General features: G+C 46.0%; 1 protein-coding gene across 2 annotated transcripts in view; it reads right to left on the bottom strand.

Annotated features, from left to right (window-relative positions):
• The window catches only part of GGT1 (gamma-glutamyltransferase 1), a 121,736-nt gene extending 106,998 nt beyond the window's left edge, over positions 1 to 14,738 (bottom strand). Inside the window, exon 1 of one of the 2 annotated variants that reach the window (XM_038763208.1) lies at positions 14,655 to 14,738. The gene's annotated coding sequence lies outside the window, so the exon portion shown is untranslated. The remainder of the gene's footprint in view (positions 1 to 14,654) is intronic. The other variant, XM_038763211.1, reaches the window with a different exon arrangement.
• Between the last annotated feature and the right edge of the window lie 3,926 nt (positions 14,739 to 18,664).

Below are 18,664 nucleotides of genomic sequence, written 5' to 3'. Positions count from 1 at the left end.
CAGTGCGATGTATTTGGCACAACTAGCTACTTGGTCCAAGGTAAACATGCCCTCTCTTGATAAATCTGTCTCATTATGCTAGAGCTTATTTGTACACAGAAACTATTGGACCGATCTGGAAACTGATGTGGAAGAAAGCCAAGGAAGGTCTTCATTAACTGAAAAGAAGATAAGATAAACTAGTGATAATGACAGGACACTCCATGTCTTCAAAGGGCTTCATGGGGAGCAAGTGGGCTTACGTTAAATTAGAAGGTGCTTCAGTTCCACATCTAGACTGTGAGCCCGTTGTTGGGTAGGGACCATCTCTATATGTTGCCAACTTCCCAAGCGCTTAGTTCAGTGCTCTGTACACAGTAAGTGCTCAATAAATATGATTGAATGAATGAATGAATGAATGAATAGCCTAAAGGATGACTCTTCTAAACTGTGAGTCCACTGTTGGGTAGCGACTGTCTCTATATGTTGCCAACTTGTGCTTCCCAAGCGCTTAGTACAGTGCTCTGCACGCAGTAAGCGCTCAATAAATACGATTGATTGATTGATTGATGAAAAGAACTTCAGAATGGGCTTCAAGGAGGTTGAGAATTTCCATTCTTGGAGAGCCTGAAGTAAAAAAAACACCCTCAACAATTCTGAATGGTTTAGAGGTTCACTGGACCTGAGACAGAGAACTGGTCCAGTTGACCTATTAGGATCCCTTCTGATTGTAATTTCATGAATTCCCCAAAGTGAGTGGGAAAGATAAGATGCTTTTTGTTGTTGTCTTTCATTCATTCATTCAATCAAATTTATTGAGCGCTTACTGTGTGCAGAGCAGTGTACTAAGCGCTTGGGAAGCACAAGTTGGCAACATACAGAGACGGTCCCTACCCAACAACGGGCTCACAGTCTAGAAATTATTATTAGAAGGGGGGAGACAGAAAACAAAACAAGTAGACAAGTGTCAATACCATCCAAATAGATCCCAGTGCTTAGAACAGTGCTTGGCACATAGTAAGCGCTGAACAAATACCATCATTATAAATAGAATTATAGAATTTTCCCACGCCTCTCGTTCCCCCAGTTCTGGCTGCTGTGACTGCAGAGCTGGGTTTTGAACGAGGGCTCTCTTCTTCCCTCACACGTTGGCAGCCCCTTCCTCACCCTGCAGCCCCCTCCCCATCCCAGCCTGGGGGGCTGCTTGCAGCCAACGGGCTGTGATGTCAGAGGGCCGGCTAATGATCAAGTGGGCATTTGGCTATTGGACTTTCTGCAGAGATGATCCATTTGAAGGGATGAGAAGCTGCCTGGCCTACTGAACAGAGCACCAGAGTAGGAGTCAGAAGGACCTGGGTTCTAATTCCGGCTCTGCCACCTGTCTGCTGTGTGATCTTGAGCAAGTCACTTCACTTCTCCGTGTCTCAGTTCCCTTAACTATAAAATGGGGATTAAATACCTCTCCCTTCTACTTAGACTGTGAGCTCCATGCGGGACAGAGAATGGGTCTGATCTAATTAACTGGTACCTATCCCAGCACTTAAAACAATGTTTGACATATAATACGTGTTTAACAAATGCCATAGAAATGGGGGTGAAGAAATACTGCTGGATTTCCAGAGTCGCTGTCTATGAGGCCCCAATCTCTACAGTTGTTAAGTAACGGTAATTGCGGTATTTAGTAAGCACTCACTGTGGGCCAAACATTATATTAAGGGTGCACTGATACAATAGAACCAGATACAATAGAAGAAAACCCTTGTTCAGGTTCTGGCCCATGAGATGGTCTGATTTATAACTGAATTTGAAGATCTGTCCACAGTTCCTGAGACTTATATCTGCAGGAGGGAGGACTTCTTCTCAGAATGCAAATGCTCTGTGGGTGACTTACTTTCCTAGCTGACGACCTCCTCTAGCTTCACTACCCTAGGCAGGATTATTATTATTATTATTATTATTATTATTATTATTATTAAGGTACTTTTAAGCACTTACCATGCATCAAGCACTGTGCTACGTGCTGGGGTAGATACAGGGTAATTAGATTGGACACAGTCTTGTCCCCTGTTGGGCTCAAAGTTTAAGTAAAAGGGAGAAGAGTAAGAGGGAGAAATGGGGATTCATTTCACAGACTGAAAAGCAAAGCCAGGGGAATCCTGGGTCCAACTAAGGGAATGCCCCAATTTTATCTCCAGGCTCACAAACCATGGCCTGGGAGAGATTTCTTTTTAAAGCAGAGGGCGTATTCATTCATTCAGTCATATTTATTGAGCACTTACTGTGTGCAGAGCATTGTACTAAGCGCTTGGGAAGTACAAGTTGGCAACATATAGAGACGGTCCCTACCCAACAATGGGCTCACAGTCTAGAAGGGGGAGACAGACAACAAAACAAAACATGTGGACAGGTGTCAAGTCGTCAGAACAAATAGAATTAAAGTTAAATGCACATCATTAACAAAATAAATAGAATCAATCAATCAATCAATCATATTTATTGAGCACTTACTGTGTGCAGAGCACTGTACTAAGCGCTTGGGAAGTACAAGTTGGCAACATATAGAATAGTAAATATGTACAAGTAAAATAAATAGAGTAATAAATCTGTATAAACATATATACAAGTGCTGTGGGGAGGGGAAGGAGGTAGGGTGTGCGGGATGGGGAGGAGGAGAGGAAAAAAGGGGCTCAGTCTGGGAAGGCCTCCTTGAGGAGGTGAGCTCTCAGTAGGATTCAAGTGGAAGTTGAAGCTGAGGTGAATATTGTCTTCACTTAGCTCCTCGGGGCTGTGGATGTGCAAGCTAATCGTGCATGGAGTTTGTTTACCAGGAGAAGGGAAAATGTCAGCACCAGTGAGGCTCTTGGCTGAGAGTAGGAAACAGTGATTCAGATCCCACCTCTGAAACAGGGTTCGAATGCCTCCCGGCTGGGGCCACGCTAGTCCTGGGGTTGGGGCTCCTGGGGACTGGCAACATCATTAGAGGGCATGGGTAGGGGCGAGTCAGGCTTTTCTCTGCTTATTGTTATATTGTACCCTCCCACGCACATGCTACAGTGCTTTGCACACAGTAAGCGCTCAGTAAATATGACTGAATGAATGAATGCTCCTGGTCTTCACAACAGGGCTCTCGCTCACCTGGCTCCACCCATTTTTCCCCAACTGACGATTATGGTATTTGGTAAGCGCTTACAATGTCCCGGTTGCTGTACTAAGCACTTGGGTGGATGCAAGCGAACCGGGTTGGACAAAGTCCCTGTCCCACAGAGGGCTTATGGTCTCCATCTCCATTTTGCAGATGAAGTAACTAAGGCCCAGAGAAGTGAACTGAGTTGCCCAAGGTCATATAGCAGATACGTGGCGAGGCCAGGATTAGAACGCAGATCGTTCTGACTCATAAGCCCGTGCTCTATCCACTCTGCCATGCTGCTTCACTGCCCTCGTTCCTCCCAAGCCATCTAGCTGTACCTCCTTCTTCATTCCTCCTCACTACCACCCACTTGCTTGCGCTGTTCCTCCAACTGGGAGCTCTCTCCCCCAATTCGAAGACCTCCTAAAATCCCACCTCCTCCAAAAAAGCTTTTTTTCCCAATTCATTTCCCACCCCTTGAACCAGATCATCCCGTTGGTCAACTCCAGCATTCATGAATATGTGCTATTTCAACCCATTTTATGGTATTTGTTAAGCACTTATTATAGGAGAAGCAGCATGGCTCAGTGGAAAGAGCCTGGGCTTTGAAATCAGAGGTCATGAGTTCAAATCCCTGCTCTGCCACTTGTCAGCTGTGTGACCTTGGGCAAGTCACTTCACTTCTCCATGCCTCAGTTCCCTCATCCGTAAAATGGGGATGAAGACTGTGAGCTCCACGTGGGACAACCTAATCACCTCGTAACCTCCCCAGCGCTTAGAACAGTGCTTTGCACATAGTAAGCATTTAATAAATGCCATTATTATTATTATTATTATTATTATGCGCCAGGTACTGTCCTAAACGTGGGGGTAGAGACAAAGTAATCAGGTTGGACCCAGTTCATGTCCCACATGGGGCTCACAGCTTTTTCCCCATTTTACAGGTGAGGTAACTGAGTCACAAAGAAGTGAATAATAATAATAATGATGGTATTTGTTAAGCGCTTACTATGTGTGAAGCACTGTTCTAAGCACTGGGGTGATACAAGGTGATCAGGTTGTCCCACGTGGGGTTCACAGTCTTAATCCCCATTTTCCAGATAAGGTAACTGAGGCCCAGAGAAGTTAAGTGCTTGCCCAAAGTCACACAGCTGACAAGTGGCGGAGCCAGGATTAGAACCCATGACCTCTGACTCCCAAGCCTGTGCTCTTTCCACTAAGCCATGCAGCTTCTCAGTAGTACTATTACTATCATTATAACTATTATTACTATTACAACTACAACTACTATTACAACTATTACTGCTACTACTACTACTTTTACAACTACTACTTGATGGTGATGATGGTATTAGTTAAGTGCTTACTTCCTGCCAGGCACTGTTCTAAGCGTTGGGGTAGATACAAGCTAATCAGGCTGGACACAGTCCCTGTCCACCTTGGGCTCACAGTCCTAAGCTCCATTTTACAGGTGAGGTAACTGAGGCACAGAGAAGTGAAGCAACTTGCCCAAGGTCACACAGCAGGAAAGTGGCAGAGTCAGGATTAGAACCCAGGTCCTGCTCATTCCCAGGCCTGTTCTCTAGCTTAGCAGCATGGCTCGGTGGAAAGAGCCCGGTCTTTGGAGTTAGAGGTCATGGGTTCAAATCCCAGCTCTGCCAATTGTCAGCTGTGTGACCTTGGGCAAGTCAGTTAACTTCTCTGGGCCTTAGTTACCTCATCTGTAAAATGAGGATTAAGATTGTGAGCCCCATGTGGGACAACCTGATCACTCTGTAACCTCCCCAGCGCTTAGAACAGTGCTTTGCACATAGTAAGCGCTTAATAAAAATGCTATCATTATTATTATTATTACTACTCAGTCTTTCTGTAAAGCAGCAAAGCCCTTTGGCTACCCCGCAGGTCAGCAGACAAACCAGCCCGGACCCAGTGTGAAAACAGACACTCATTTGTAAAAGTTTTCTGGAAAACTCAGGGGCAGCAGCCCCGGAGGTCCGAAGAGCAGGATTTAAATCAATCAATCGTATTTATTGAGCGCTTACTGTGTGCAGAGCACTGTACTAAGCGCTTGGGAGGGGCACCAAGTCAGGATTTGAACCCCTGCAGAACCCCTAGAGAGAAAATGTATCATCCCTTAGGACAAGGCTCAATTTCTCAGGCAAACAGTCCATGTGGCCCACAAGACAGTAGTACAGAAATGGCATTCGGTAGGTGAACAATGATGAGGTAAAAGGATGTTAAAGATATCTCTTGCTTGGAAGAATTTTTGGACTAATGCCAAACTGGTGGAACTTCTCTTTTATTTCTTGTGGTCTCTTCATTGTTCTAAGGGCTATGTGTGATCTTTGCTTTTCAGCTTTTACTAATCTTATAAAGAGCAGAACCATGCTAGTAAATGCTAAAAGACGTTAGTGACGTACTCCATTTCTTAACCTTGGCAGGATGCCATTATGACAGTTAGTTAAATAAATATACATTCCCTATTGATCTGCATCCCAAGTGCCTTGCATAATGATCTGAATCTTTGGCACTCCAGAAAAAAGTTGTTGGCCGACTGAATGTGTTTATAGCTGACCGTCCCGTGGCATCACTTGCTTTGAGCAGGTGAAACAAACACATTTTTAAATTATTGAATACAGAGAAGGCAGGAGTTGAAGAAAGGAGAAAGGTCACCATGGCTGGATGAAACCTAAAGGCCCATAGCAAGGTCACCTAGTTCGCAGCCATTACAAATGAATGATCCACTGAGTGAGAAACTTCCCAGCATCTAAAGACCTTCAGAGGAAGAGATTCTCCAGGAAAAGTGCGCCAGGGGGGCATACAAGCAAAGCAGGGCATGACCAGCCAGAGACCGAGAGATGTGGTAATGGCACACGACAATGAGATGACTGTTTCTTTCATCGCAGTCAATCAATTAATGCTATTTACTGAACACTTACTCTGTGCAGAGCACCTTACTAGGCACTTGGGAGGGCACACTAGGACATATATTCATTACGCTTTCTTTCTCTGGGGCCGAGGCAGGCCAAAAGTGTCATCTAATCTCATGTCATGCTACGTGGGCTCAGCATGCCCTCCCAGGACTTCCAACACATCTTTTAGACTGTGAGCCCACTATTGGGTAGGGACTGTCTCTATATGTTGCCAAATTGTACTTCCCAAGCGCTTAGTACAGTGCTCTGCACACAGTAAGCGCTCAATAAATACGATTGATGATGATGATGATAACTCTACGTTGCCTTTTCACATGACCCTAAGAAACAACTCCCCACCGACCTCTCGCCCACGTCCAGCCACTTGCCTGGAACACTCTCCGGGCTCATATCTGACAGACGATTATTCTTCCCACCTTCAAAGCCTTTTTGAAGGCACATCTCTTCCAAGAGGCCTTCTCTAACAAAGCCCTCTTTTCCTCTTCTCCCACTCCCTTCTGTGTCACCCCGACTTGCTCCCTTTATTCATCCCCCCTCCCAGCCCCACATCACTTGAGCCCACTGTTGGGTAGGGACTGTCTCTATGTGTTGCCAATTTGTACTTCCCAAGCGCTTAGTACAGTGCTCTGCACATAGTAAGCACTCAATAAATACAATTGATTGATTGATTGATTGATCACTTATGTCCATCTCTGTAATATATTCATTTACATTAATGTCTGTCTCCCTCTCTAGACCGTAAGCTCGTTGTAGGCAGGGAATGTGACTGTTTTTATATTTGTACTCTCCCAAGCGCTGAGTACAATGCTCTGCACACAATAAGCCCAGCACCTGTATATATGTATATGTGTGTACATATTTATTACTCTATTTATTTATTCATTTTATTTGTACATATTTATTCTATTGATTTTATTTTGTTAATATGTTTTGTTTTGTTCTCTGTCTCCCCCTTCTAGACTGTGAGCCCACTGTTGGGTAGGGACCTTCTCTATGTGTTGCCAACTTGTACTTCCCAAGCGCTTAGTACAGCGCTCTGCACACAGTAAGCGCTCAATAAATACGATTGATTGATTGATTGATTGATCACTTATGTCCATCTCTGTAATATATTCATTTACATTAATGTCTGTCTCCCTCTCTAGACCGTAAGCTCGTTGTAGGCAGGGAATGTGACTGTTTTTATATTTGTACTCTCCCAAGCGCTGAGTACAATGCTCTGCACACAATAAGCCCAGCACCTGTATATATGTATATGTGTGTACATATTTATTACTCTATTTATTTATTCATTTTATTTGTACATATTTATTCTATTGATTTTATTTTGTTAATATGTTTTGTTTTGTTCTCTGTCTCCCCCTTCTAGACTGTGAGCCCACTGTTGGGTAGGGACCTTCTCTATGTGTTGCCAACTTGTACTTCCCAAGCGCTTAGTACAGCGCTCTGCACACAGTAAGCGCTCAATAAATACGATTGATTGATTGATTGATTGATCACTTATGTCCATCTCTGTAATATATTCATTTACATTAATGTCTGTCTCCCTCTCTAGACCGTAAGCTCGTTGTAGGCAGGGAATGTGACTGTTATTATATTTGTACTCTCCCAAGCGCTGAGTACAATGCTCTGCACACAATAAGCCCAGCACCTGTATATATGTATATGTGTGTACGTATTTATTACTCTATTTATTTATTCATTTTATTTGTACATATTTATTCTATTGATTTTATTTTGTTAATATGTTTTGTTTTGTTCTCTGTTTCCCCCGTCTAGACTATGAGCCCACTGTTGGGGAGGGACCTTCTCTGTGTGTTGCCAACTTGTACTTCCCAAGCGCTTAGTACAGTGCTCTGCACACAGTAAGCGCTCAATAAATACGATTGAATGACTGAATGAATGAATAAGCGCTCCATCAATACGATTGACTGGCTGACAGAGTTCTGGCTTGACAGTGCTCGGTTCAAGCCCAGAAGCGGTGTCAGTGAGTGAGGGGACTTTCTGTCTGGTGCCCAGGGAAACATGGCACCCTCAAGTTGTGATACTTGACTACGGCAGAGCTCCGTAAGGGCTGCGGGGATGGAGTGAAGGAGGGAAGACTACTTACAACAACAGGGAGGATCACTCGCGAGTGAAAATGAGGCCCACATTATTGTTGCCGGCAAGCATGGCCTAGAGGCTAAAGCATGGGCCTCGGAGTCAGAAGGGCCTGGGTTCTAATCCTGGCTCAGCCACTTGTCTGCTGTGTGATCTTGGGCAAGTCACTTCATATCTCTGTGCCTCAGTTACCTCTTCTGCAAAATGGGGATTTTTTTAATCGTTTAATATGACATGATTATGTCATGTCATAATCATGACACACTAATCATTGTGTCCAACCCGATTAGTTGGATCTACTCCAGCGCTTAGTACAGTGGCTGGAAAATGCCACAATTGTTACTGTTATTGTTACTTTCGTTCCTTCCTTCATTCATTCAATCGTATTTATTGAGCGCTTACTGTGTGCAGAGCACTGTACTAAGCGCTTGGGAAGTACAGGTTGGGAACATATACTAAGGGGTGGTTCAGGGTAGTTGGGAAACTCTAGGGGCAGCCTGTATTTCTGGCCCTCTTTAGGTGCGCAGTGGGACGTGACATGACACTGCTCTTACTGAATATTTTAAAATCCCCCACACACCACATCTCCCAGTTTTCCTGAGTCACTCACTCCAGAACCTCCCAACTTCCATTTAGTACCTTCCCTTAGGGCCTAACATGCAAATGAAGAGTATTTTCTCTTGTCCTCAATAAAAATGAAGAGAGCTGGGCACATTTATTTACTGTGTCCCTCATCAAAGAATGCACTCCATTCTCCTCTAATCAGGGGATTGTGTTCTAATAATAATTGTGGTGCTAAGTGCTTACTATGTGCAAAGCACTGTACTAAGCGCTGGGATAGATACAGCACTATCAGGTCAGACACAGTCCCTGCCCTTCATAGGGCTCAAAGTCTAAGGGGGAGGGAGAACAGGTATTAACTTCCCATTTTACAGATGATTCATTCATTCGTTCAATCATATTTATTGAGCACTTACTGTGTGCAGAGCACTGTACTAAGCGCTTGGGAAGTACAAGTCGGCAACATATAGAGACGGTCCCTACCCAACAACGGGCTCACAGTCTAGAAGGGGTTAATAATGATGGCATTTGTTAGGCAGTTACTATGTGCCAAGCACTGTTCTAAGCCTGGGGAGGATACAAGGTTATCAGGTTGTCCCTGATCACAGTCTTAACCCCCATTTTGCAGATGAGGTAACTGAGGCCCAGAGAAATGAAGTGACTTGCTCAAGGTCACACAGCTGACAATTGGCGGAGCCGGGATTTGAACCCCTGACCTCTGACTCCCAAGCCCGGGCTCTTTCCATTGAGCCACACTGCTTCTCTATGAAATCAAGGCCCAGAGAAGTCTTAAATGAATTGACCTAGGTCACAGAGCGGATTAGTGACAGAGCTGGAATTATTCATTCATTCAGTCAGTCGGTCAATCATATTTATTGAGTGCTTACTGTCTGCGGAGCACTGTACTAGGCACTGGGGAGAGTACAACAGTAAACAGACACAGTCCTTGCCCACAACTAGCTTACTGGCTAGTCTAGAGGGGGAGGCAGACATTAATATAAACAAATAAATAAATTACAGATATGTATATAAGTGCTGTGGGGCTGGGAGGGGGGCTGAATAGAGGGAGCAAGTCAGGGTGATGCAGAAGGGAGTGGGAGTCGGGGAAGCAGCGTGGCTCAGTGGAAAGAGCACGGGCTTTGGAGCCAGAGGCCATGGGTTCAAATCCTGGCTCTGCCACTTGTCAGCTGTGTGACTTTGGGCAAGTCACTTAACTTCTCTGTGCCTCAGTTACCTCATCTGGAAAATGGGGATTAAGACTGTGAGCCCTATGTAGGACAACCTGATCACCTTGTAACCTCTCCAGCGCTTAGAACAGTGCTTTGCACATAGTAAGCACTTAATAAATGCTATTACTTTTATTATTATTAAAAGGAGAGCTTAGTCGGAAGGCCTCTGGGTCTTCTGACCCCAGGCTCTCTCCACTAGATCACAATTCTTCCTTGGAGCAGAAGCCAACATTAAGAAGCACTTGCATCAAAACCTTTATCCTGAAGCTAACCCAATCCACAACGATAATCCTAATTAGCACTCACCCTGAACCTGATGCCTCGCACAGGCGTTCAAATGCTTCTTCTGACACGGCTTGGCACCTCATCCAGATAGGCTCAGCCGGAGGAAGACGGTTCCCTAACTCTGCCATCCTGATCTAGCCAAAGCTCGTGATGAAATCCTGCCTGCCGGCCGTATTGAGTGTGTCAGATGTACACTCAGGCTAGAGATTTGAAGAACACAAGTACGGCGGAGAAGTGGCAGAGTCTGCTGGGAGTCTCATTGAAAATGCAACATCCGACTGTCCCTTCGTCCCTCCCAGCATCTCGGAACAATTACAATCAGTCTCTAACTCCCTCCAGCCTTGGTCTGGTCTGGAGAGGTGCCAGAGAGGAGCATGTAGGCTCTCTGCCTCCTGCCTGTTGTTTATTTCTCAAGAAAGGCCAGTCTTTTCTCCCTTCCCTCCCTCCCCTCCCTCTCCACATCTCCTGGTTTGGTTCACAATAACAAGGACTCAAAGTGGGAGCTGGGATCTGTGAACAGGGTAATAAGAATATTAAAAATGAAGCCGTGTGTCTAGTGGAAAGAGCATGGGCTTGGGAGGGAGAGGACCTGGGTTCTAAACCTGACTCTGCCGCTTTGCTGTGTGACCTTGGGCCAGTCACTTCACTTCTCTGTGCCTCAGTTACCTCACCTGTAAAATGGGGATTAGGACTGTGAGTCCCAAGGTGGACAGGGACTGTGTCCAACCTGATTAGCTTGTATGTACCCCAACTCTTAAAACAGTGCCTGGCAGGAAGTAAGCACTTAACAAATACCATCATCACCATCAATTAGTAGTAGCAGTAGTAGTAGTAGTAGTAGTAGTGTACTAGTAGTAGTAGTGTGACCTTGGGCAAGTCACTTAACTTCTCTGAGCCTCAGTTACCTCATTAAAAAAATGGGGATTAAGACTGTGAGCCCCCTGTGGGGCAACCTGATTACCTTGTAACCTCCCCAGCACTTAGAACAGTGCTATGCACATAGTAAGCGCTTAATAAATCCCATCATTATTAGTAGTAGCAGTAATGGTTGTAATAGAAGTTCCCTCATCTGCAAAAGGGGGATTTTTTTAAATGGTATTTGTTAAGCATTTACTATGTGTCAGGAACTGTTCTAAGCACTGGAGTAGATACAAGGTAATCAGGTTGGACACAGTCCAAGTCCCACATGGGCCTCACAGTCTTGATCCCCAGAAGAACAGGATTCAATACCTGTTCTCCCTCCTGTTAGATGCTGAGTCCCCTGAGGGACTTGACTATCCTGTATTTACCCCAGTGCTTGACATATAGTAAGGGCTCAGCAAATACTACAATTATTATTATTATAACTGAGGTGTTCTTTAACTGTTTACTAGGTGCCAGACACTGTACTAAGCACTAGAGTAGATATAATACAATCAGGTAGGACATAGTCCTCATCCCACCTGGGGCTCACATTCATTCATTCAATCATGTTCATTGAGCGCTTACTGTGTGTAGAGCACTGTACTAAGCGCTTGGGAAGTATAAGTTGGCAACATATAGAGACAGTCCCTACCCAACAGTGGGATCGCATCGAATCCCCATTTTGCAGATGAAAGAAAGAAAAAAACACCTGTCTCTTGTTCTGTTTTGTTGTCTCTCTCCCCCTTCTAGACTGTGATCCCATTGTTGGGTAGGGACTGTCTCCATATGTTGCCGACTTGTACTTCCCAAGCACTTAGTACAGTGCCCTGCACACAGTAAGCGCTCAATAAATACAAATGAATGAATGAATGAGGTACAGAGAAGTTAAGTGACTTGCCTAAGGTCACAGAGAAGGTAAGTGGCAGAGCTGGAATTAGAACTCAGGTCTCCTGACTCTCAGGCTCTTTAATTATCCCCTACGCCAAGCATGGGCCTGGGGAGGAGTGTGGTAACAACCTCTCAGTCTTCCTCCCTAACCTCAATCACTCCATCATCTGTCAGACGAGACCCAAGTCTGTTCTGCTTTAAATTGGCCAGGAGCCAGGGATTGACTAGACTTGTGGGCAAGGATTGTGTTGATTTATTGTTGTACTCTCCTAAGCAGTTAGTACAGTGCCCTGCACACAGTAAGCACTCAATAAATAAAATTGACCGACTGACAAAGCTGTTTGATCAGCTCTGCTCACCCAGGCTCCACATTTCCCCTCCAGACATTCCCCCTAAAACAATGTTGCGATTCACCGCTGCCCACTGCATCTTTTCCTCTTCCCAGATGGACATTTCCAGGAACCTGCAGCTAACGGCTGGCTTCTCATGGAAGAACTTTCCCTCTGTCTTCTGGAAATCTCAGAAACATTTGTCTCCAGAGCCCCCAAATCTTCCTTCGCCTCCAGCAATTTGGCCACCTCTCCTTCGACCCAGGTGGCCAGAGGGGAATTTCCTCCCACCTTGCGGATTCATAGGAGCAGCATGATGGAGTGGATAGAGCATGGGCTTGGGAGTCGGAGGTCATGGGTTCTAATCCTAGCTCCACCACTTGTCTGCTGTGTGACTTTAGGCAAGCCACTTCATTCATTCATTCATTCATTCATTCATTCAATCAATCGTATTTATTGAGCGCTTACTGTGTGCAGAGCACTGTACTAAGCACTTGGGAAGTACAGGTTGGCAACATATTAGAGACAGTCCCTACCCAACAATGGGCTCACAGTCTAGAAGGGGGAGACAGACAACGAAACAAAACATGTGGCAGGTGTCAAGTCGTCAGAACAAATAGAATTAAAGCTAAATGCACATCATTAACTAAGTAAATGGAATAGTAAATATGTACAAGTAAAATAAATAGAGTAATAAATCTGTATAAACATATATACAGATGCTGTGGGGAGGGCAAGGAGGTAGGGCCGGGGAGATGGGGAGGAGGAGAGGAAAAAGGGGGCTCAGTGTGGGAAGGCCTCTTGGAGGAGGTGGGCTCTCAGTAGGGCTTTGAAGGGAGGAAGAGAGCTAGCTTCTGGGCCTCAGTTACCTCATCTGGAAAATGGGGATTGAAACTACGAGCCCCACATGGGACACGGACTGTGTCCAACCCGATTTGCCTGTATCCACCCCAGTGCTTAATACAGTGCAGCGTGGCTCAGTGGAGAGAGCCCGGGCTTTGGAGTCAGAGGTCATGAGTTCAAATCCCGACTCTGCCAATTGCCAGCTGTGTGACTTTGGGCAAGTCATTTCACTTCTCTGGGCCTCAGTTACCTCATCTGTAAAATGGGGATGAAGACTGTGAACACCCCTTGGGACAACCTGATCACCTTGTAACCTCCCCAGCGCTTAGAACAGTGCTTTGCACATAGTAAGCGCTTAATAAATGTTATTATAATACAGTGCCTGACACACAATAAGCGCTTAACAAATACCACAATGGACTAATTCAGTCCTGCACTTGGGCAGGTCATTTCTCAGGCCAGCTGGTGGCAGTCTTTGGCCTTGATCACAGGAGTCACACTCGCCACGGCGCCTGAGGAGAGATGCAGTTCCCAGAGCTTCACAAGCAGTGATTAGACGGAGCCGACTGCCCACTCCGGCCCAGTTTACAGGCACGCAGATGGAAGCCGAAGGGCAGAGAGCTGCCCAAACACACTGGCGAGGTCCTCTCACCTCACCTTCCTCTTACCTGTCCAAACCTAGATGGGGATCCAGGAGACATTCATCCAGTCGTATTGATTAAGCACTTACTGTATGCAGAGCACCGACATCCTTTCTATTCCCTGTTCCAACCCCGACGTTTTATATAAACTTTCCACCCAGCCCCTCAATCAAACGTAGTTATGAAGTGCTTACTGCGTGCAGAGCACTGTACTAAGCACTTGGGAGAGTACGATATATCGAGGCCTCAGTTTTCAGATCCACATAAGGGTGTCCAGTTCCTGACCTACCTCCTCCCTACTACCCAGAAGTGCGGGAGGGCGAAAGAAATCAGAAATCAAGAACTGGAAGGTAAGTCTGACAAATATGCCAGATCAATTTTAGACTGTGAGTCCACTGTTGGGTAGGGACTGTCTCTATATGTTGCCAACTTGTACTTCCCAAGCGCTTAGTACAGTGCTCTGCACACAGTAATTGCTCAATAAATACAATTGATTGATTGATCAATTTCTTAGTAAGTGTCATTTCTTTAGACTAAAAGCCAAAAGCCAGGTGGAAGCCCTCTCCTCCCGCCTCACCAGGCTTTGAGCTTACCTAAGGAAAACCCAGAACTCTGAGAATGCAGACCCCCTGATTCTGCTCAGGCCCCACTAGATGTAGCAGAAGGCAACCTGTCTGGAAAGCAAACAGCCCTAACTAAACACTGCCATTCTCTGCAGCTTGAAGCAAGGGACTCGAGCGGGTTTACTCAAGGTGAGGGAGGAGGAGGAGGCAGCAGGGGAGAGAAGACAGAAAAGCAGAGGACGAGAAGACAATGAAGTGTGAGCGGTAGCTTACCCTGAGCACCGGATCCCCTTTCCGGGGCAGACAAGGCCGTGCTGGAGAAACGGGGTCCCCCTTTGCTAGATTGGGCTCCTTGGGGAAGGAACTCCAGTCCCGTCCCGCGCACCTCTTCCCTCCTGAGGTTGCCGAGGCAGAGCTGCCTGGCAGCTACTTAGAGCTGGTTAAACTTTATGAATGGGAGTGGTCAGAAAGCAACAAATAATTCCCAAGTCTTTTGCAATGGGCCAAGTACCAAAGGTGGCTTGGATATTATCTTCCGTCATTTCTGCTTTGACTTTCTGGATTGCTGATTACCAGGAAACTGGGAAGAAAAAAGCTTTATCTAAAGGAAGTAAGGGAGAAAGGCGGTAGGGGGAGGAAAAGGGGCTCTAAGGGAGCAAACGTTTGGCCTCTGTCTCTCCTGAGATAAAGCCAAGGCCCTCTGATACTGGACACTCTCTCGCTTAGTGTGTTCCACAGAAGAGCCTTTCCGTCCAAAGAGAGCCAGAGGAGGAAGAACACATCTCTAAGCAAGGAACTGGCCAACTTGGTACGATGAGACATCCTCTACCCCAGTCCAGGCAAGGCACAAGGCCCTTGGGGTTGGCTGACTTCAGCAGCCAGGCTTCAAAGCCAAGTGAGTGTCTTTCTGTTATAGGGCATCCCTGGGGGGGAAGCAGATGGTCCGTTCCCCCATAGACTGTAAATTCCTTGAAGGCAGGGATCATGCCTACCAACTCCATTGCATTGTACCTTCCCAAGAACTTTGTACAGAATCCTGCACAAAGTAAGCGCTCAATAAATACCATTAATTGGTCTAGAGCTCACCTGATCATCTCTCACCCTGATCGGTACCATCATCATCATCAATTGTATTTATTGAGCGCTATTATGTGCAGAGCACTGTACTAAGCACTTGGGAAGTACAAATTGGCAACATATAGAGACAGTCCCTACCCAACAGTGGGCTCACAGTCTAAAAGAAGCAGTTAGCCCTGATAGGGGCAGGGAAGACCCCTCGCCCACATCTGACCATTTGCCCACATCTGCCTCTGGCCTGGAACACCCTCCCTCCTCAAATCTGACAGAAAATTACTCTCTCTGCCCTTCAAAACCTTACTGAGGGCACATCTCCTCTGAGAGAATTCCCCTGACTAAGCCCCCCCATTTCCTCTTCTCCCATTCCCTTCTACATTGCCCTGACTTGCTCCTTTGCTTCTTCCCCCCTCACAGCCCCACAGCACTTATGTACATAGCTTTAATTTATTTATTTATAGTAATGGCTGGGGAAGCAGCGTGGCTCAGTGGAAAGAGCATGGGCTTTGGAGTCAGAGGTCATGGGTTCAAATCCCAGCTCTGCCACTTGTCAGCTGGGTGGCTTTCGGCAAGTCACTTCACTTCTCTGTGCCTCAGTTACCTCATCTGTAAAATGGGGATTAAGACTGTGAGCCCCCCGTAGGACAACCTGATCACCTTGTAACCTTCCCGGCGCTTAGAACAGTGCTTTGCACATAGTAAGCACTTAATAAATGCCATTATTATTATTATTATTATTATTATTGACTGTCTCCCCCCTCTAGACTGTAAGCTCATTGTGGGCAGGTAGTGTGTCTGTTTATTCTTGTATTGTAGTCTCCCAAGTGCTTAGTACAGTGCTCTGCAGAGTAAGTACTCAATAAACCTAAATGCTTAGTCCAGTGCTCTGCACACAGTAAGCGCTCAATAAACACAATTGAATGAATGAATGAATGAATGAATGAATGAATGAATGAATGAACGAGCACCTAGAGAACAAGGTGCATTCTACCTGGGTCATCCACTGGTTAGGCCTGCAGGCTGGGGATTTGGAGAGAGTTTGAGGGGAGTTTCCCAAGAAGAACCTGTCCTCTTCTTTCTTGGTCTCTTTCCTCCAAGAAACCCTGTCTATACCAGTCCTGCCAGCTCTGCTCATCAGTTTCCCCCATTGCCAGATGAAGGCTCCAAAAATCAAGTCTGTAGGCTCAAATAGAGCTTGGCTCTCTGCTACGGCACCAAGGCCAAGCTAGCCAGTCAATGTTGTCCCTGAACACCAATATGTTGGGAGAAGGAGCAGCCTCAATCCCCAGGGCTGGACCACCCATGCGCCACTCCCTGTCTCGGTGTCCCTGTTCAACCAATCGGTCAATCAATCGATCAATCAATCAGTGGATAAGCAACATGGCCCAGTGGAAAGGGCCTAGAAGTCAACAAACCTGGGTTCTAATCCCAGCTCTGCCACTTGTCTGCCGGGTGACCTTGGGCAAGTCACTGAACTTTTCGGTGCCTCGGTTCCCACATCTGCAAAATGGGGATTCAATGCCTGTTCTCCCTTCTACTAAGACCGTGAGCCCCATGTGGGAACTGATTAACTATTCCAGTGCTTAGTACAGTGCTTGGAGCCTAGTAGGAGCTTAACAAATACCATAATTATTACTACTGAGTGCTTACGTTGTGCACAGCACTGTATTAAATGCTTAAGAGAGAACAGAACAGTTCTAGCTGTTGCTCTACTATCTATGGCGTGGGAGGATGGGGGGTGTGCTTCTGTGTAGCCAGAGCTAAAGCCTGCTCTCTTCTCCACCCCATAGAACATGGCATGTAGCAAAGGAAATCCTCAGCCCCATTCCTCTACTTCAGCCCTTGATCTCAGCTCCTTCACCAAAACAGCCCAGCAATCTGAACATTTGCTATATTCAGAGCATTCATTCATTCAATTCAGTCATAATTATTGAGCACTACCTGTGTGCAGGACATTGTACTAAGCACTTGGGAGAGTACAATGCAACAACAAATGGAGAAATTCCCTGCTCCCAATGAGCTTATAGTCTCAGGATGGGGTGGGAGAAAGACAGACATTAATATAAATAAATAAATTACTGTTATTTACATAAGTGCTGTGGGGCTGGGTGGGAGGGGGAGAACAAAGGGATCAAGTGATGGTGACTCAGAAGTGAGTGGGTAAAGAAGAAAGGGGGGAGTTAATCAGGGAAGGTGTCCTGAAGAAGATGTGCCCTCAATAAGGCCTTGAACGGGGGAAAGTAATTGTCTGTCGGATTTGAGGAGGGAGGGTGTTCCATGTCAGGGTGTGGGCCATGGGTCGGCTGCGAAATAGGTGAGATGGAGACACAGGCTGAAGGTTGATGTTAGAGGAGCAAAGTGTGTGGGCTTGATTGTAATAGGAGAGTAATGAGGTGAGGTAGGAGAGGGCAAGGTGATGGAGTGCTTTAAAGCCAATGGTGAGGAGCTTTTGTTTGAAACGGGGGTGGATGGGCAACTACTGGAGTTTTTTGAGGAATGGGGTGACGTGTCCTGAATGTTTTTGTAGAAAAATGTTGCAGGTAGCAGAGTAAAGTAGGACTGGAGTGGGGAGAGGCAGGAGGCTGGGAGGTCAGCAAGGAGGCTGATGCAGTAATTCAAGCGGGATAAGATGGTGATTGTATTAACTTGGTAGCAGTTTGGATGGAGAAGAAAGGGCAAAGTTTAGCGATGCTGGGAAGGTGATCGACAGGATTTAATGATGAATTGAATATGTGGGTTGAATGAGAGAGAGAGGAGTCATGGATAACACCAAGGTTACAGGTTTGTGAGACAGGAAAGATGGTGATACCACCTACAGTGATGGGAAAGTCAGGGGGAGGACAGGGTTTGGTTGGGAAGATGAAGAGTTCTGTTTTGGACTTGTTAAGTTTGATGTGATGGGAGGACATCCAAGTAGAGATGTCTTGAAAACAAGAGGAAATGCGAGACTGCAGGGAGGGAAAGAGATCAGGGCTGGAGATGTAGATTTGGGCATCATCTACAAAGAAATGGTAGTTGAAACCATGAGAATGAATGTGTTCTCCAAGGGAGTGAGTGTGGATGGAGAATAGAAGGAGACCTAGAACTGAACTTTGAGGGACCCTCACAGTTAGGGGTGGTAGACAGAGGAGGAGCCCGCAAAGGAGACTGACAATGAATGGCCAGAGAGATGAGGAGAATCAGGAAAGGATGGAGTCAGTGAAGCCCAG

The sequence above is a fragment of the Tachyglossus aculeatus genome, chromosome 21, assembly GCF_015852505.1.
Source record: "Tachyglossus aculeatus isolate mTacAcu1 chromosome 21, mTacAcu1.pri, whole genome shotgun sequence".
NCBI classification, from domain to species: Eukaryota; Metazoa; Chordata; class Mammalia; order Monotremata; family Tachyglossidae; genus Tachyglossus; species Tachyglossus aculeatus.
The sequence above is the reverse complement of the archived record's forward strand: the minus strand, read 5'-3'. Positions and strand labels throughout refer to the sequence as shown.